The sequence below is a fragment of the Mobula birostris genome, chromosome 13 (genome assembly GCF_030028105.1).
Source record: "Mobula birostris isolate sMobBir1 chromosome 13, sMobBir1.hap1, whole genome shotgun sequence".
NCBI lineage: Eukaryota > Metazoa > Chordata > Chondrichthyes > Myliobatiformes > Myliobatidae > Mobula > Mobula birostris.
The window spans coordinates 17,798,876-17,819,467 of record NC_092382.1 but is presented as its reverse complement, the minus strand read 5'-3'; the positions used below and the strand labels follow the sequence as shown (position 1 = coordinate 17,819,467).

Sequence of the window (20,592 nt, the reverse complement as noted above, 5' to 3'; positions counted from 1 at the left end):
GTGGTGTATATCTAATACAGCGCATCTGTAAACATTTCAACATACGAACTGCTAGAAACAAGGCCAGACTGATCTGAGACATATCCATTGGATATTGTCAAATTCATAAACTTTGGATGAACGATTAAGTAAAAAAGGATGTTTTTTTTCTTGGAATAGTGATGAATACTTAATTGGAGGTGTGTGAATCGTGACATTGCCAGACAGTAAATAGGAGATGTGCACGTATCTTAACATTTTCCTAAAAACAGCTACCTTTCATTCATATCCGCGTTCAATATTTAAAAGAGCAGAGCTTCTGGCCAATTTTCTCCAACCCTTAACCAGACTACCTCAATTTTCTCTTAATCAGAATGACGATCGATATTGAAGGCATCACTTTGCGGCAGCTTGTCTGATTCGAGAAGCGACCAATCAGCAATAGGCAGAGTTTCGTAAGAGCTACCTTTCAGTCAGACCTGTTTTGCGGCAGTTTTGTCTGAGTTGGACAATCGACGTCAGGAAGTGCTTAAAAAGATTTAGCTTTCCATCAGGACAGTGATCGCGATTCTAACGGAAGAGCTTCTCAGCAGTTTCTCTTTGTTGAGGAGAGACGAATCAGCAAAAAAAAGATTTATTAGGAAGGGCCAATAAAATGGCACAGATGCAAGCAGGACGTCCGTTCTTCGAGAGGCCGTTCTTCAGAATGTGACAATCTTGAGAGTGGCTTTGGTGAGTTCAGGTTTGGGTGAAGTAAATTGTCTTGCAGGTTACTTTCTCTGTTTTTATTTATTCTTTCCTCGTCTATTACTTCATAGTATAGTGAGAATGGCTCCAGGGGGATTGTTCTGCAATGGTTGTGGGATGTGGGAAGATAAACACATGCATCACGTGCACTGAGCTGCAGCTCCTGAGAGAACTCTGCAGCTTGATGACCTTCAACATACGGGAGAAGGAGGAGGTGATAGATAGGATCTTCCGGTAGGTAGATACGCTGAAGATCCAGCTGACGGATAACTGGGTGACTTTCGGAACACAGAAGGAATGCACAGCTAGTGCAGAGAAAACATGTGGCCGTTCCTTTCAATAATAAGTATACAACTTTAGATACTATTAAGGGGGACGACCTATCAGTGGGAGCTATAGTGACCGGGTGTATGGTACTGCGTCCGGTGCTGTGATTCAGTAAAGCAGAGAGGTGAGGAGTAGACCAGTGTTGATTGTAGATTCCATAGTCAGAAGAACAGAGACGTGGTTCTTTGGGCGCGATGAAGACATCCGGTTGGTAAGTTGCCTCCCTGGTGCCAGGATCAGGGATGTCTTGAATCGTGTCCATGCCATTCCCAAGGGTGACGGTGAAGAGCCAAAGGTCTTCGTACATATTTACACCAAAAACATCGGTAGACAAGGTCAATAAAGGTTTCAGGGAGCTAGGTGGAATGCTGAGATACAGAACTCGCTGGTTTTGTACCTGTGCCACGTGCCGGTGATGGTGGGAATAGGATGATCTGGCATGTGAATGCGTGATTGAAGAACTGGTGCAGGGGGTAGTGGTTCTGATTTATGGATGATTAGGAGCTCTCCTGGGGAAGGTAAGACTTGTATAAAAGGAACGGGTTTCACTCGAACCCCATGGGGCCCAATGTCGTTGCGGGCATGTCGTTTATGGTTGTTCGGGTGGGTTTAAACTAATTTGGCAGAGAAATGGGAACCAGCTCGATAGTGATGAATACGAGTTAGTTGGTTTACAAACAGAGACAATGTGTAGTGAGACTCCCAGCAAGGAGAGGCTGATGATAGAGTAAAACGGCAGTCAACATGATGAGTTGCAACATAAAAGGCGGAAACAATCGAAAAGTGTGTGCAGCATGACAAAACATAATTTAATGCGCGCTGCATACAAAATAAAGTTCGATGTATTTATAGCTCAGGTACAAACTGGCAGATATGATGTTGCAAGGTTCACTGAATCATGGTTTAAAGAAGATCATATCTGGGAGCTCAGTGTCCAGAGATACACATTGTATCTCTGGGATAACCAGTAAGGCAAAGGGTCGGAATGCCTAGGGTCGGAATGCACATTGCCTAGGGTCGGAATGTGTTGGATCGTTGTGGATAGAACAAAGGAACTGAGAGCGTAAAAAAGCCCCCGATGGGAGTAATATACTAGTTAAGATGTGGTCTCTACAAGTTTGAACAGGAGATAGAAAATGCCTTTCAAAAAGTCAATGTTACAATACCCATGGGAGAGTAAGACATTCAGGTAGATTGGAAAAATCAGGTTGGTGCAAGATTCCAAAAGTGGTCATTTCGATAATGCCTATGAGATGGCTTTTTTGAGCAGCTGACGGCTGAGCCCACTAAGGAATCAGCTATTTGGGATTGGGCGTTTTGCAATGAACCAGAGTTGATTATGAAGCTTAAGGCAGAAGAACCTTTAGGGGAAAGTGTTTATTCGCCCTAAAATTCGAGAAAAAAAAGTGAAAGTCAGATGTATCAGTTTTACATTGGAGTAAAGGAAATTACAGAAGCATGGGAGAGTTGATTGGAAAAGAACAAGGGCAAGGATGCGGTCAGTGCAGCAATGGTTCGAATTTCTGTAGGTAATTCGGAAACCTCTGGATACATACGTCCCAAAGAGGAAGAATTATTCTAATCACAAGATAGCACAACCATGGCTAACAATGGAAATCAAAACCGCCACAAAAGCCAAAGGAGGGCATTTAATGCTGCAAAAATAAGTGGCAAGTAGAGGCTAACGAAGTTTTCCAAACCAACAGAAGATAACTAAAATGTCATAAAGAAGGTAAAGATGAAATACGAAAGTAAGTTAGCCAATAATATTAGAGGATACCAAAAGTTTCTTCAGATACATAAAGTGTAAAAGACAGGTGAAAATGGATATCGGACCACTGGAAAACGATGCTAGCAATATGGTAGATGGTCCAGCTGTTAGGGGGCATGAAATGTGTGACGTTACCATTACTAGAGATGGGTCTCTAACCAGATGATGTACACACCAGGGTTGTGAAAGAGGCGACTGAAGTGATTGAGGACGCATTAGCAATGATCTTGCAAGAATTACTAGTTTCCAGAATGGTTCCTGAAGATCGGAAAATTGCAAACGCCTCTCTGATCTCAAGAAGGGAGTGATGCAGAATAACGGAAATTAGAGTCTCGTTAATCTGATCTCGGTGGTTCGGAAGATGTTGGAATTAATTGTTAAGGATATGATTTCGGGGTACTTGGATGCAGATAATAAAATTGGCCATAGTGACCATGGTTTTTTAAGAGAAAGTATTGCCTAACAAATCTGTTGGAATTCTTTACAGAAATAGCAAGCCGAATAGACAAAGGAGAATCAATTGATGTTGTGTCCTTGGATTTTCAGAAGAACATTGATAAGGTGCCACACATGAGGGGGTTTAACAAGCTATGGACTCATGGTATTACATGAAATATTCGAGCATGGGTAAACCAGTGGCTGCTTGACAAGAGACAAAGAGTGGAAGTAAAGTGAGCCTTTTCTGCCTGACTGGTGGTGACATATGGTTATCGACAGGGGTATCTCTTGGGACCGCTTATTTTTACTGTGAATGGCAGTGTTTGGATGATGGAATTGATGGCCTCATTGAAAAATTTGCAGAAGATATGAAGGCAGGCGGAGGGACAGGTCGTTTTGAGGAAGTAAACGGGCTACAGGAAGCCCTTGTTTGTTGTTTACAGGAAGCCTTAGACAGATTAGGACAATGGGCAAAGAAGTGGCAATTGAAATACAGTATTGAGAAGTGTATGGTCATGCATCTTGGTAGAAGAAATGAAAATGTTGCCTATGCTCTAAATGGGGAGAAAATACAGCACACCGAGGCTCAAAGGGACTTGGGAGTTCTTGTGCAAGATTCCATAAAGTTTAATTTGCATTTTCTGTCTGTAGTAAGGAAGGCAAGTTGATGGTAGCATTCATTTAAAAAGGACAAGTATATAAATGCAGGGATGTAATGATGAGACCTTTACAAGCACTGGCGAGGCCGCATTTGGGAATATAATGAGCAGCATTAAATCGGTGTCTGAGAGAGGATGTGTCGAAACTGGAGAGTGTTCAAATGAGTTTCACGAACATATTTCCAGCATTAAGAAGAAGAAGAAGAAGAAGAAGAAGAATATCTTTATTGTCATTGTTGTGGAGCAATGAAACACAGTTTAGCAGCTCAACGTTTTGCAGCATGACAAAGAATATATACATAAAATAAACTCTAAAACCTCAGGAATGCAGTCCAAAATTAATAATATATGGATGGGGGGGGTGGGGTAGGACTATTGCACACCTGCCATTCCTGGAAGTGTGATGCATTTAGCTGCCGCCGTCTTAGGAGGGGGGCAGCAGAAGGGAAGGGGGTGTTATACATTTCACTGCTTGTGGGTAGAAGCTGTTAAGGAGTCTCTTTGTTTTCTATCTTAATGCTCTGTATCTCTTCCCAGAAGGTAGAGGGGAAAACAGGTGATGTCCAGGATGAGTGGGATCCTTTGAAATACAAGTAGCCTTCTTTTGAAGTCTGCCAGTATAAATGTCTCTGAGGGAGGGTAATGTTGTGCCAATAACCCGCTCTGCTACCCTCATCACCCGCTGCAAGTCCTTCCTGTTCTGTTCTGTGCAGCTGGCAAACCACATTGCACAGCAATACATCAGGAGGCTCCCTATAGTTGTCCGATATAAGTTGATCAGCAGGTGATGAGGGAGGAGAGCAGATTGTCATATGAAGAGCGTTTCACTGCAATCTTGAAACCTACCGAATGGTCAAAAGACTTGATACAGTGGATGTGGAGCGGATGTTTCCTATGGTGGGAGTGTCTGAGATCAAAGAATACTGTCTGAATATAGAGGGAAACACGCACAAAATGCTAGAGGAACTCAGCAGGCCAGGCCGCATCTTTGGACATCTGTAAAGTCGACGTTTCAGGCCGAGCCCCCATTTACCATCCCCATTTTCCCACTCTCAGCTTCTCCCCTTGCCCGCCCATCGCCTCAATCAACTTCCCAGCTCTTCACTTTGTCCCTCCCCCTTTAGATTTCACCTATCACCTTGTGTTTCTCTTTTCCCTCTCTTTATCTTTCAAACCTACTCCTCAGCTGTTACTTTTTTCTCCAGTCCTACCGAAGGGTTCGGACCGAAACGTCGAATGTACTCTTTTCCATAGATGCTTCCTGGCCGGCTGAGTTCCTTCAGCTTTGTGTGTGTGTTGCTAGGGTTTTCTTCAAACAAGCTTGGATGAAGTCTCTACTATGACTTGAAAAGGAAATGCTCTGGGATTGACTGTTTCTTTTTTAGAGATGGCATCATGCAGTGTCGCCAGCGCTTGAATAACTGTAAAAATATATTTACATGTGAGCTAAATTTCTCTCGGAGTTTACTTGCCTATTACTATCAAGACCCTTTTCTGTCTACAACATTGGAAAGTACGCATTTTGGCCAATTCTCTATTTACCAGCACCAATTCACCACTCACATTTGTGAAGAGTCCCAAGGTTATTTAGTTCTTCGCCACTTGTAGAGCAAATCCCGAGCTCGTTCACACTTTCCACATAAGACATGTACTCTCATCAAAGTAGCATCCTGGCAAGCCTTCTTTGCACCTTTTGAAAAGCATCTACGTCCTTCCTAAATCGAGGCAACCCGAAATAAACAGTGTACCCCAAGCGTTTAACCAGTGTTACATAAAACCTAAGCCTAAACTAATGAAGACGAGCACAAAATCCGATTACTTAACCATCCTATCAGCTTGCAGGATACCTTTGAGGGATCTATGTATCTGGACCTGAGATCCATCTGCTCCCACGTACTGCTAAGAATTCAACCATTTAAATTAGACCGACCAAGGTGAATCACCACACTTCTCCGGATTCAACCCAATCTGCCACATCTCATCCTAAAGTCTGCATCCTATCAATATCCCAACCTTCCACACTATCCACAACATTAACAACCTTTATGCCATATCCTACATGGAGGCCGGTGACCAGAGGTGTGCCTCAGGGATCCTTTCTGGTATCCCTTTGATCCTCCTTTGAAACAAGCGACATACTCAACAGGCATGAAACAGCACACCCTGACGCATCTCCCAACATTTTGGGTGGTTTTAACCAAGCCAGCTTGAAACAGTCTCTAAAGAATTATATGCCATCATATCACTTGTGGAAACAGAGGACGCAGCACACTGGGCCACTTTTATACGACCATCAGGAGAACGTACTGTGCCATCCCATGCCTGCAAATTGGATAATCTGATCGCCTGGCTGTATTACTACTCCTTGAGTATAGGCGAAGCCTGCAGCCCGCAGAACGAGTAGAGAGGAACAAATAAATGTGGACAAGGGACTGCTCTGACTGGGTAGACTAGACAGTGTTCAGGGATTTATCTACGAATCTGAATGAATACACCACAGTTGTCACTTACTTCATTAAAACCATTGTGGATGAGTGTGTGCCTACTAGAACATACCATTCATACTCGAATCAGAACCTATGGATAGTCAGAAGATTTATAGTTTGCTGTGGGCTGATTCTGTGCATTCAGGTCTGTGATCCAGGACCATACTGAAGGACCAGGCACGACTTACTGAGGGATATTTCATGAGTTAAAGAACAATTTCGATCGAGTTTAGAGGCTGAATCGGATGTACTTCAAGTTTGGCAGGATTTTTAAGCCATTACTTCCTACAAAGAGAAACCTAACATCATGAACTGAAATGATGCGCCCATCACTGCCAGATGACCTCCAGGTGTTCTATGCTCGCTTTCAAAGGTGAGGATCTGTGCAGCACCCAGTCACACTGTGATCTCTATGCTCGCTTTCAAAGGCGAGGATCTGTGCAGCACCCAGTCACACTGTGATCTCTATGCTCGCTTTCAAAGGTGAGGATCTGTGCAGCACCCAGTCACACTGTGATCTCTATGCTCGCTTTCAAAGGTGAGGATCTGTGCAGCACCCAGTCACACTGTGATCTCTATGCTCGCTTTCAAAGGTGAGGATTTGTGCAGCACCCAGTCACACTGTGATCTCTATGCTCGCTTTCAAAGGCGAGGATTTGTGCAGCACCCAGTCACACTGTGATCTCTATGCTCGCTTTCAAAGGTGAGGATCTGTGCAGCACCCAGTCACACTGTGATCTCTATGCTCGCTTTCAAAGGTGAGGATTTGTGCAGCACCCAGTCACACTGTGATCTCTATGCTCGCTTTCAAAGGTGAGGATCTGTGCAGCACCCAGTCACACTGTGATCTCTATGCTCGCTTTCAAAGGTGAGGATTTGTGCAGCACCCAGTCACACTGTGATCTCTATACTCGCTTTCAAAGGTGAGGATTTGTGCAGCACCCAGTCACACTGTGATCTCTATGCTCGCTTTCAAAGGCGAGGATTTGTGCAGCACCCAGTCACACTGTGATCTCTATGCTCGCTTTCAAAGGTGAGGATTTGTGCAGCACCCAGTCACACTGTGATCTCTATGCTCGCTTTCAAAGGCGAGGATTTGTGCAGCACCCAGTCACACTGTGATCTCTATTCTCGCTTTCAAAGGCGAGGATTTGTGCAGCACCCAGTCACACTGTGATCTCTATGCTCGCTTTCAAAGGCGAGGATTTGTGCAGCACCCAGTCACACTGTGATCTCTATGCTCGCTTTCAAAGGTGAGGATTTGTGCAGCACGCAGTCACACTGTGATCTCTATGCTCGCTTTCAAAGGCGAGGATTTGTGCAGCACCCAGTCACACTGTGATCTCTATGCTCGCTTTCAAAGGCGAGGATTTGTGCAGCACCCAGTCACACTGTGATCTCTATGCTCGCTTTCAAAGGCGAGGATTTGTGCAGCACCCAGTCACACTGTGATCTCTATGCTCGCTTTCAAAGGTGAGGATTTGTGCAGCACCCAGTCACACTGTGATCTCTATGCTCGCTTTCAAAGGCGAGGATTTGTGCAGCACCCAGTCACACTGTGATCTCTATTCTCGCTTTCAAAGGCGAGGATTTGTGCAGCACCCAGTCACACTGTGATCTCTATGCTCGCTTTCAAAGGCGAGGATTTGTGCAGCACCCAGTCACACTGTGATCTCTATGCTCGCTTTCAAAGGTGAGGATCTGTGCAGCACCCAGTCACACTGTGATCTCTATGCTCGCTTTCAAAGGTGAGGATTTGTGCAGCACCCAGTCACACTGTGATCTCTATGCTCGCTTTCAAAGGTGAGGATTTGTGCAGCACCCAGTCACACTGTGATCTCTATGCTCGCTTTCAAAGGTGAGGATTTGTGCAGCACCCAGTCACACTGTGATCTCTATGCTCGCTTTCAAAGGTGAGGATTTGTGCAGCACCCAGTCACACTGTGATCTCTATGCTCGCTTTCAAAGGTGAGGATTTGTGCAGCACCCAGTCACACTGTGATCTCTATGCTCGCTTTCAAAGGCGAGGATTTGTGCAGCACCCAGTCACACTGTGATCTCTATGCTCGCTTTCAAAGGCGAGGATTTGTGCAGCACCCAGTCACACTGTGATCTCTATGCTCGCTTTCAAAGGCGAGGATTTGTGCAGCACCCAGTCACACTGTGATCTCTATGCTCGCTTTCAAAGGTGAGGATCTGTGCAGCACCCAGTCACACTGTGATCTCTATGCTCGCTTTCAAAGGTGAGGATTTGTGCAGCACCCAGTCACACTGTGATCTCTATGCTCGCTTTCAAAGGTGAGGATTTGTGCAGCACCCAGTCACACTGTGATCTCTATGCTCGCTTTCAAAGGCGAGGATTTGTGCAGCACCCAGTCACACTGTGATCTCTATGCTCGCTTTCAAAGGCGAGGATTTGTGCAGCACCCAGTAAACACTGTGATCTCTATGCTCGCTTTCAAAGGTGAGGATTTGTGCAGCACCCAGTCACACTGTGATCTCTATGCTCGCTTTCAAAGGCGAGGATTTGTGCAGCACCCAGTCACACTGTGATCTCTATGCTCGCTTTCAAAGGCGAGGATTTGTGCAGCACCCAGTCACACTGTGATCTCTATGCTCGCTTTCAAAGGCGAGGATTTGTGCAGCACCCAGTCACACTGTGATCTCTATGCTCGCTTTCAAAGGCGAGGATTTGTGCAGCACCCAGTCACACTGTGATCTCTATGCTCGCTTTCAAAGGCGAGGATTTGTGCAGCACCCAGTCACACTGTGATCTCTATTCTCGCTTTCAAAGGTGAGGATTTGTGCAGCACCCAGTCACACTGTGATCTCTATGCTCGCTTTCAAAGGCGAGGATTTGTGCAGCACCCAGTCACACTGTGATCTCTATGCTCGCTTTCAAAGGCGAGGATTTGTGCAGCACCCAGTCACACTGTGATCTCTATGCTCGCTTTCAAAGGCGAGGATTTGTGCAGCACCCAGTCACACTGTGATCTCTATGCTCGCTTTCAAAGGCGAGGATTTGTGCAGCACCCAGTCACACTGTGATCTCTATGCTCGCTTTCAAAGGCGAGGATTTGTGCAGCACCCAGTCACACTGTGATCTCTATTCTCGCTTTCAAAGGCGAGGATTTGTGCAGCACCCAGTCACACTGTGATCTCTATGCTCGCTTTCAAAGGCGAGGATTTGTGCAGCACCCAGTCACACTGTGATCTCTATGCTCGCTTTCAAAGGCGAGGATTTGTGCAGCACCCAGTCACACTGTGATCTCTATGCTCGCTTTCAAAGGCGAGGATTTGTGCAGCACCCAGTCACACTGTGATCTCTATGCTCGCTTTCAAAGGCGAGGATTTGTGCAGCACCCAGTCACACTGTGATCTCTATGCTCGCTTTCAAAGGCGAGGATTTGTGCAGCACCCAGTCACACTGTGATCTCTATGCTCGCTTTCAAAGGCGAGGATTTGTGCAGCACCCAGTCACACTGTGATCTCTATGCTCGCTTTCAAAGGCGAGGATTTGTGCAGCACCCAGTCACACTGTGATCTCTATGCTCGCTTTCAAAGGCGAGGATTTGTGCAGCACCCAGTCACACTGTGATCTCTATGCTCGCTTTCAAAGGCGAGGATTTGTGCAGCACCCAGTCACACTGTGATCTCTATTCTCGCTTTCAAAGGCGAGGATTTGTGCAGCACCCAGTCACACTGTGATCTCTATGCTCGCTTTCAAAGGCGAGGATTTGTGCAGCACCCAGTCACACTGTGATCTCTATGCTCGCTTTCAAAGGCGAGGATTTGTGCAGCACCCAGTCACACTGTGATCTCTATGCTCGCTTTCAAAGGCGAGGATTTGAGCAGCACCCAGTCACACTGTGATCTCTATGCTCGCTTTCAAAGGCGAGGATTTGTGCAGCACCCAGTCACACTGTGATCTCTATGCTCGCTTTCAAAGGCGAGGATTTGTGCAGCACCCAGTCACACTGTGATCTCTATGCTCGCTTTCAAAGGCGAGGATTTGTGCAGCACCCAGTCACACTGTGATCTCTATGCTCGCTTTCAAAGGCGAGGATTTGTGCAGCACCCAGTCACACTGTGATCTCTATGCTCGCTTTCAAAGGCGAGGATTTGTGCAGCACCCAGTCACACTGTGATCTCTATGCTCGCTTTCAAAGGCGAGGATTTGTGCAGCACCCAGTCACACTGTGATCTCTATGCTCGCTTTCAAAGGCGAGGATTTGTGCAGCACCCAGTCACACTGTGATCTCTATGCTCGCTTTCAAAGGCGAGGATTTGTGCAGCACCCAGTCACACTGTGATCTCTATGCTCGCTTTCAAAGGCGAGGATTTGTGCAGCACGCAGTCACACTGTGATCTCTATGCTCGCTTTCAAAGGCGAGGATTTGTGCAGCACCCAGTCACACTGTGATCTCTATTCTCGCTTTCAAAGGCGAGGATTTGTGCAGCACCCAGTCACACTGTGATCTCTATGCTCGCTTTCAAAGGCGAGGATTTGTGCAGCACCCAGTCACACTGTGATCTCTATGCTCGCTTTCAAAGGCGAGGATTTGTGCAGCACCCAGTCACACTGTGATCTCTATGCTCGCTTTCAAAGGCGAGGATTTGTGCAGCACCCAGTCACACTGTGATCTCTATGCTCGCTTTCAAAGGTGAGGATTTGTGCAGCACCCAGTCACACTGTGATCTCTATGCTCGCTTTCAAAGGTGAGGATTTGTGCAGCACCCAGTCACACTGTGATCTCTATGCTCGCTTTCAAAGGCGAGGACTTGTGCAGCACCCAGTCACACTGTGATCTCTATGCTCGCTTTCAAAGGTGAGGATTTGTGCAGCACCCAGTCACACTGTGATCTCTATGCTCGCTTTCAAAGGTGAGGATTTGTGCAGCACCCAGTCACACTGTGATCTCTATGCTCGCTTTCAAAGGCGAGGATTTGTGCAGCACCCAGTCACACTGTGATCTCTATGCTCGCTTTCAAAGGTGAGGATTTGTGCAGCACCCAGTCACACTGTGATCTCTATGCTCGCTTTCAAAGGCGAGGATTTGTGCAGCACCCAGTCACACTGTGATCTCTATGCTCGCTTTCAAAGGCGAGGACTTGTGCAGCACCCAGTCACACTGTGATCTCTATGCTCGCTTTCAAAGGTGAGGATTTGTGCAGCACCCAGTCACACTGTGATCTCTATGCTCGCTTTCAAAGGTGAGGATTTGTGCAGCACCCAGTCACACTGTGATCTCTATGCTCGCTTTCAAAGGCGAGGACTTGTGCAGCACCCAGTCACACTGTGATCTATATTTCGGAGGTCGACGTCATAACGTCTTTCAAGAGAATGATCCCTCGCAAGGCGACAGGACCCTGATACTGCATTTGGCAGGCCTCTGAAAACACGTGCCAACTAAATATCGGGCGTATTCAAAGACATTTGCAAACTCTCATTGCTACAGTCGGATATTCCCACCTGCTTCCCAAGGGCATCAATTATACCAGTGCCGAAGAGCAGGGTAAGCTGCCATAATGACTACCATCAGATAGCACTGATATCTACGGTGATGAAATGCTTTGAGAGGTTGGTTGTGGCTAGAATCTACCCCTATCTCAGCAAGGACCTGGATACATGATGAAAGCCGGGGTGTTGTGGTGACTTAATGTCACTACCAGGACGTTGCACACATGCTGTATGGCATCTCCTCCAGTTGGCCCATTCACATACTATGTCAGGAATTCTTCCTGGACACATTGCACATTTTGACTCATTGAATCGTTTTAGAAGAAGTAAATTGGAATCAATATTATGAAAGATGAAATCACCGATTATATCAATCCTGTTATATTTGCACTTTTCTAAAAGCTGTGAACTTTTCCGCTTCTCATTGGGAGGGCCCATGGAATACTTGCAGAGGGATTCCTCTCTTCCTGTTTCTGATTATCGCCCACAATGAATCTGTGGATAGTCCCTCCAGGATGTCCTCCTTTACTGTAGCTGTGATACCATCCCTTATTAGTAATCACACTTGCCAGTCTTTTCACCTCCCTCCAAATGTCTTTTTGAAACCTTGGAGCAGCAAACAACCAATCGTGCCCTTGCCACCGTCAATTCTTCGTAATGGCCACAACATCGTAATTCTAGGTCCTGAACAACTTTCTAAGTTAATTTTTGTTACTGATTGTGTTAAAGTAAACATGGTTCAACCCTTGCAACTGACTACACGATGTCCTTTCATGGATTCTCTGAACATTGCATTTCATCTTATATCAACTACTCCAAAATCCGACCTACCAATCTGGCTCAAACTCCCCAAAGAGCCGTGTTAAAGCCTACACCACAGCTCTAGCAGACTTACCTTCAAGTACATTGGCACATCTCGGGCATAACCCGTCCCCTTTGTGCAGGTTAAAATGAGAACATAACTTAATTCCACATCCTAGTTCTGCTTAATTAGAGGTCCATAGGTTCTGACAATTTAATGAGTTAAAAAAGAACGTGATGAGGCCTGGCGTACGCAAGTATAAATAATTGGTTGTCATTTGCTAGTTCGGACTGAAGAAAATATGCTGTTGGGACATTTTGCGTCTAAAGGGTTTGTTCTCAGCAGAGGCTTGCACGAGGATATACTCGAGGGTAAGTATATCATTACAGCTTGCAATATCCAAAAGAATTAAAAATACGCCTCTGTAGCTCATGGCAATTCCACATTTCTGTCATCACTACAGCAGGAAGCACTTGGGGCATCTTGTAAAGGGAGGAAATTGCCAACTCATTTTGAGATGATTATGATGTAACACAGTTAAGCAAAGAAACATCTGAACTGACCAAAAGCTGCGTCGGAAGATGCAAGATAGTTAAGTGAACAAACACCGTGAGCGATTGTGAGTGACTTTACAGCACAATACCAGTCATGGAGTGATTGCAGCTGGATCTCACAGATGCATAACTGGAACCTCTAGGCAGATTCAGTCTCACTCCAACTATTTCGCATCTTCCCACGTACATATATGCAATGTCTAAAGCACCAGAGTTTGAGTAAATGAGACTCACCAAATTTTCTCCCGACTGAATGAATGGAAACAGAGTCAGAAGGTTTTTCTCCAATTGATGCTCTCAGTCCTCGAGCTGCTTCACTTATTGCTGTTTCTCGTCTACATTTGTAGTTTGCTTCCAGTTTTGGGCTTTTCTTCCAATAACTCTGTCACGGCAGACCTAACTTTAGTCAGAGAGATAAAGAAACATCTTATCAATACAAAGGAGAACGAAATATTTCTGCTCAATGTTCCTAAAGACAAAACAGATTAACATTTAAACGTTGAAGACAAATATTATGAACTCAGTGAAAGAATCTGTAAATGTCCCTTTCATTTCTCAAAACCACCCCAGCACCACCCTTCTCAACTCAACTGAGCACAGGTGCAGAGCCATGAAATGCTCCTTGTACATAAACACCACTGTATCAGTCCTGAGATTATTATTGTGAACCTTATTAGCAACAACTGTATAGAACACACTTCCAGGAATAATAGGTTAACTGGTACCTGGATAATTTACTGATAAAGTCTAAGGTTTCGTTACCGCTCTTCTATCTTTCACAAAATCACAGCCTATGCACAGACCTATTTCCAAGAGATTTAACAGCTTCCAAGATGAAAGTAAGAAAATAAAACTGAAAATACTAGAAAAGTTCAGCAGGTAAGTAACAGCCGTCTGAAGAGGAAAAAAATCTAATGATTCGGGCATACAGAGATTCCCCCCAACCGCTTCTGCTTCATTGCAGGAGAAGTAGTTCCATCCAGACCCACCGGTAGAAGTGCAATCTATCCGAAGACCAAACTCTCCAAGTTCCATTTTTCCTGGAGTCCCCATCCCAGCAGTATAACCAATGGCCCAAAACTCTGTGCTGCCGGTAACATGCTATGGTGTCTCAGCTACTCCCAGTTCAAAACCTAAGACTCCTACATTAACCCGTGACAAAACTGGAAACTAATGACACTTTTTCTGGACAAGGATCGGGCTGGAATCACGGGCCATGGGTAACAAAATGGGTACAGGTACATTTCAAATTGTTTCCACAGTTACATTGAGCACATTTGTTCATTATTTTATTGTGGAGTGGGATCCTGCCCAGGTTAATTAGCCGGCACCTTTCCGGTAGAGTAACAGGAGAAAAAATGTCTTTAATATAAAGGAGTAAACATAGCACTGGGAACTCAGTTGTGTAGATTATTTATTTTCTTCATATGCACAAATATTCACTGAGTGCAAGATGTCTGTGACACCCTGAGCAGATTTGCAGAGTTGGAATCCCTATATTCATTCGTTATCTATTCATTCCAACACAGGCATCATATATTCCATACAGTAAATGATCAAGGCATTCTCGCATCCACATCTGCCGCTGAGTCCACTGTTTCTCAGCTGAGGGGTAGTGACCAGAGAGTGGTAAAACTCATCAACACCCCTCGAAGCTGTTACATTTGCCACTGAGGAAGTGGATCACCAGAATTAACCGAAGAAGTAAATAACAGACTCAACCTCACATGATCTGAGTTTCATTATGAACACAATGAATACTGACTACTCAACTCTTTTGTAATGCTGCAGCTAAAATTCCAGTTGTGGTTTCAAGCCTGTCTCGAGGTGCATTCAGTAAATCTGCTATTGCTCCATTTCTATAGAACTTGCAGCACTGCAGAGCTGGTCAAGAATCAAAAATCATTGGAGTGTACGACCTGTCTGCTCTAATTGTCGGCAAAGGGTTATTATAAAATAAATACACAATGCATTGTGATGATATCGATGAATTTTCTTTCTTTGTTCAATGAAACGTTAACAATTCTATTAAATTGCTGTGCCTTCGAATAGCTTTAAACTCTTGTTTACAATACAGGCGAAATTCGGATCCTGCAACCAGATTGTTGGATGGAGGGGAAGGGTCTTATTTACAACTGAATTTCCTATGAGGTTGCGCCCTCTGATCCTGGACTTCCCTGATGATGACAACATTTTCTTTCCTTCTGCGTATCCAGGCATACAAGATTTTGCTACAGCGACCACACGGCTCCTTTGAGAACAGGCCCAGATAAGCAAATGGTCCACATGCAGAATGCTTTTCATTCCAGAAAACATTCTTGTGAACTTTGTAAACAACAACTGTAATAAGCAAATTTCCACGACTAACAGACCTTTTCCTGGCAAGGTAATTTATTGATCAAACCTGATGGGTCCTTACTGCCCCATTACTGTCACAAAAGATCTCCTGAACATCAGTGTATTCATCTAAGCATGGAGCCGAATGGGATGTAGGAGATTGACAATGACTTTTCTTTGTCTGTATTTACTTGGGATACAGATACACAGATTAATGAAATAAAGAAAGGTTACTCAAGTCATGGAAGGTATACAGATTTCAGAACAGCAGCTTGCTGTCTAAAGGTGAATTAGAAAGGATGCATCCCTAGGACCTGACAACGTGTTCCCTCTTAGCCTCTGAGGCGCTAGTGTTGAAACTTTTCGAAAGCTGGCACAGACATACAAAATGCCAGAGGATGTGAGGACACTATTTTTGCTTATCTGTGTTAGAAAGGCTAGAAAAATTAGATCGGATACTGTAGGGACTTGAGCCTGACATCAGTCTTGCGTGTGTCCTTGGAAGGTATTTTAAGAAACTGAATAAATAGGATTTCGAAACACTGGGCCTGATGAGGGGTAGTCAACCTGGCAGGTCATGTCTAATCAAATTATTAAGGTTTTTGAGGAAGTAATCAAGAAGCTTGATGACGGGAATGTGGTGGTCATTGCCTACTTTGACATTAAAACGGCTTTTTACAAAGGTTCCACATGGAGGCTGGTCCAAAAGGGAAAGGTCCTTAGAATTCAGGATGAAGCAAGTGGAAACACCAGAGATGGTTGTTTCTCTGAATATAGGCATGAGACTCGCGAGGTGCTGCAGAGAAAGCGTCTGGGTGATTGGTATTGATATTAATGATTTAATAACAGGTTAAAATATGGCAAACTGGAGCAGCAAATAGGTGGATTATACCGAGATGGGGATATAGTAGGCAGTGAGAAAGGCTACCAAGTGTTTATAGTGCGGAACCAGCTGGGAAGTTAGGTTACAAACTAGCAGAAGGAATTTAATGCAGCAAACAGCGGGCTGTTGCAATTTGGCAAGATAAACCAGTGTATGAATTACACGGTGAATGGTAATGATCTGCGGTTTATGACAAAATAAACTGACATGGCAATATAGATCCACAGCCTTTGAAAATGACCTCACAGTTAGCTGTATTAGGAAACTACAAATGCAAGGCATACTCAAAAGAAAAAGAACTGAAAATAAACGAAAGAGGAAATAACTAACTTCACATCATGTGCTGTGAGTTTCATTGTGACAAAGATTAACACTGCAGCATATTTGTAATTGTGAAACAAATATTGTAATGGCTGATTTACCTTGCCTAGTGTTGTATTCCATTAAACCACTGGTAGCTGTAGCTAACATCCGAGTCCTGGATGACTCATTGCGATAAGAGTGGTACTTGACAATGAAAGTGGTACTTGACAATGAAAGGAAAAATTAGAAGAAACATTACTGATACAAATCATTTAGCTGGTGGTATATAGGATAGGCAGAGGTTGAACATGATAGGTGATATACGTATATCATTGAGACGGTGTGATACAGACTGGAGAAAGGTTGTAAAAGATGGGTGATACATGTCACTGTGATGTTGGGATGCTGGCTGGACAGCGGTTGAACAAAACGGCTGATATATGTTATTGAGGTGGTGGAATGCAGGCTGGACAGAGGTTGAAAAAGATTGTTGATATACATGGTTGAGCTGGAGGGATACAGGCTGGACAGAGATTGCAGAAGAGGATTGGTATATATCGTTGAGTTGGAGGGATACAGACTGGACAGAGGTTAAACAAAATAGTTGATATATGTCATTGACGTGACGGAAAACAAACCGGATAGAGTTTGAACAAAATAAGCTGGGTTGTCAAGAAGGTAGAAGGGATCAAGGATACTCACAGATGGTCTTCCAGCAAAACAACAGATACTAAATTATTAATACCTACTATTACATGAAAAGATTCTAAAATGACAGAAATAGAACAAACGAAAGAGACTTGTCATATGACCTTTGTCACTCATCAAATTTCATCAACCTACCATAGAGAGTATCGCAACAGGATACTTCACGCGTTCGTACAGCTACTGCTTTGCTCGTGACTGCAAGGAATAGCAGGGAGATGTGGACAGCTGAGGATATTAGGAAACCGGATGTTTGTTATGGACATTGTCTGAACTTCCTGTTGTATCAGTAAAGCAGGCAGCATAACCTCACAATCCTGGACATTCTCGTTTTCCACCTGGGGCGAAGATTAAACACTGGAAAACACAAACCACCAGACTCAAGAATGATCCCCAGGTAGATAAAATGGACTTTAACCTTACAATGTTACTTGCGATGACCTTGCGCCATATCTCCACCTGCTCTTCAGTTTCTCCGAAACAATAATACTTTGTTATAATCTGTTATTGTTTTATCTTATATCACCTTAAAGTTCTGTTGTGCTCTATTGATCAGTATGGAGGTACGCAAAACAAAATTTTCATTGCAACTCGGTACATGCCAATAACAAACAGATTCCCCATTAATTCTGTGGAGATAATATACAGGCTGGGACTAAAATGAAAAAAAAAGAAGAAAAACACAAAAGGCGCAAAGAGACTTGCGAGTGCTTGTGCAGGTTTCCCTACAGGTTAATATACAGGCTGAGTTGGTGAAGAGAGCAAAGGCGATGTTTGCATTCATTTCCAGAGGACAATAATATAAAAGAAAGGATGCAATGTTGAGACTTTATAGAGTCCTGATGAGGCAACACTGAGAGTATTGTGTGCAGGTTTGAGCCCCTAAAATGAGAAAGGCTGTGTAAAAAACGGAGCGGGTTAAAAGGGAATCAAGAAAATGATCTAGACTTGATTCCAAAGAGTGAGTTCCCGTGATATACTATTCTTTGTTCTATGTCATGTTCTATCTCCTTTCGATCATACGATAGAGGAACAAAATTAGGCCATTTGGCCCATCGAGTCGGCTCCACACTTTCTTCAGTGCAGTGAAAGAAGTGCATGGAGTAAAGCCAGATCTAACACATAGAGAGGCTTTGAGGAAAGACAAGCAGAATAAAGGGTGTAAGAGTAGTAAGGTAGAAGGGCTAAAGTGTGTGTAATTCAATGCAAGAAGCATCAGGAACAAAGGTGATGAACTGAGAGCTTGGAAACATACATGGAATTATGATGTAATGGCCATTACAGAGACTTGGCCGGCACCAGGACAGGAATAAATCCTCAATATTCCTGGATTTCAGTGCTTTAAAAAGGGATAGGGGTGAGCGGAGGAGGGGTGGCATTACTGGTCAGGGATACTATTACAGCTACAGAAAGGGTGAGTAATGTAGCAGGATCCTTTTTGAGTCAATATAGGAGGAAGTCAGGAACAGGAAGGGAGCAGTTACTCTATTGGGGGTATTCTATAGGCCCCGCTAGTAGCAGCAGAGATACAGAGGAGCAGATTGGGAGGCAGATTTTGGAAAGGTGCAAAACTAACAGGTTTGTTATCCTGGGTGACTTTAACTTCCCTAATATTGATTGACACCTGATTAGATCCAAGGGTTTAGATGGGGCAAAGTTTGTTAAATGTGTCCAGGACGGATTCCTGTCATAGTATATTGACAGGCCGACTAGGGGGAATGTCATACTAGATCTAGTACTAGGTAACGAATCGGGTCAGGTCACAGATCTCTCAGTGGGTGAGCATCTGAGGGACAGTGACCACCGCTCCCTGGCCTTTAGCATTATCATGGAAAAGGATAGAATCAGAGAGGACAGGAACATATTTATTTGGGGAAGGACAAATTATGAGGCTATAAGGCTAGAACTTGCGGGTGTGAATTGGGATGATGTTTCTGCAGGGAAATGTACAATAGACATGTGGTCGATCTTTAGGGATCTCTTGTGGGATGTAAGGGATAAATTTGTCCCTGTGAGGAAGATAAAGAATGGTAGGGTGAAGGAACCGTGGGTGGCAAGTGAGGTGGAAAATCTATTCAGGTGGAAGAAGGCAGCATACATGAGGTTTAGAAAGCAAGGATTAGCTGGGTCTATTGAGGATATAGGGAAGCAAGGAAGGAGCTTAAGAAAGGGCTGAGAAGAGCAAGAAGGGGGCATGAGAAGGCCTTGGAGAGTTGGGTAAAGGGAAGCCCCAAGGCATTCTTCAATTATGTGAAGAACAAAAGGATGACAGGAGTGAAGGTAGGACCGATTAGAGATAAAGGTGGGAAGATGTGCCTGGAGGCTGTGGAAGTGAGCGAGGTCCTCAATGAATACTTCTCTTCCGTATTCACCAATGAGAGGAAACTTGATGATGGTGAGGACAATATGAGTGAGGATGATATTCTGGAGCATGTTGATATTAAGGGAGAGGAGGTGTTGGAATTGTTAAAATACATTAGGTCGGGTAAGTCCCCGGGGTCCGACGGAATATTCCCCAGGCTGCTCCACGAGGCGAGGGACGAAATTGCTGAGCTTCTGGCTAGGATCTTTATGTCCTTGTTGACCACGGGAATAGTCCCAGAGGACTGGAGGGAGACAAATGTTGTCCCCTTTTTCAAAAAAGTTAGTAGGGATAGTCCGGGTAATCATAGACCAGTAAGCCTTACGTCTGTGATGGGAAAGCTGTTTGAAAATATTCTTAGAGATAGGATCTATAGGCATTTAGAGAATCATGGTCTGATCAGGGACAGTCAGCATGGCTTTGTGAAGGGCAGATCGTGTCTAACAAGACTGTTAGAGTTCCTTGAGGAGGTGACCAGGCATATAGATGACGGTAGTGCAGTGGATGTGATCTATATGGATTTCATTAAGGCATTTGACAAGGTTCCACACGGTAGGCTTATTCAGAAAGTCAGAAGGCATGGGATCCAGGGAGGTTTGGCCAGGTGGGTTCAGAATAGGCTTGCCTGCAGAATGCAGAGAGTCGTTGTGGAGGCAGTACATTCAGATTGGAGGGTTGTGTCCCACAGGATCTGTTCTGGGACCACTACTTTTCGTGATTTTTATTAATGACCTGAATGCACGGGTAGAAGAGTGGATTGTCAAGTTTGCAGATGACA

General features: G+C 44.4%; 1 protein-coding gene across 1 annotated transcript in view; it reads right to left on the bottom strand.

The window, feature by feature from the left end:
• The window catches only part of LOC140208483 (NACHT, LRR and PYD domains-containing protein 3-like), a 67,641-nt gene that overhangs the window by 24,397 nt on the left and 22,652 nt on the right, over positions 1-20,592 (bottom strand). The window contains 3 exon segments of the mRNA XM_072277171.1: positions 13,459-13,624; positions 16,867-16,970; positions 17,591-17,809. The gene's annotated coding sequence lies outside the window, so the exon portion shown is untranslated.